The sequence below is a fragment of the Pantherophis guttatus genome, chromosome 2, assembly GCF_059756535.1.
Source record: "Pantherophis guttatus breed Tessera chromosome 2, ASM5975653v1, whole genome shotgun sequence".
NCBI classification, from domain to species: Eukaryota; Metazoa; Chordata; class Lepidosauria; order Squamata; family Colubridae; genus Pantherophis; species Pantherophis guttatus.
In genome coordinates this window covers 188,611,697-188,612,161 of record NC_142064.1, presented here as the reverse complement: position 1 = coordinate 188,612,161, position 465 = coordinate 188,611,697, and positions in this window count along the sequence as shown.

The window sequence follows — 465 nt, the reverse complement described above, 5'->3', positions numbered from 1 at the left end:
CTCCGATGTTACACTGCCCATATTTTGACTCCTATATCAAACTTTGTCTCCATTAATTTGTGTGTGTGTGTGTGCGTGCGTGTGTTTCTAAAGTCTGGCTTAGTTGTCCGAATGCTGATGGCATGTATCATCAGATTAGAGGAAAAATACTTGAAGGCATAGTAGAGAAAGGATATGGTAATGCATGGGAAGAATTGTACTTCTACTACTACATCACAGTTTGAATTCCAGTTGTTATTATTTATTTATTTAGTTGCTACCCAATTAAAAAATGACTCAGCAACCTAGGCTAGCCTTAGATTTGATGAGTGGGTTCTGGTAATAGAGTAGGCTGCAATCTTCCAGTGACTCCAGTGCCTCACTTGCTTGGCACATACTGCCAGTGAACATGACTTATGAAACATACAGTCAGAAAGAACAGGAATTGGATGAATGGAGATCAGCCTCCTGGATGGAGATAGATTC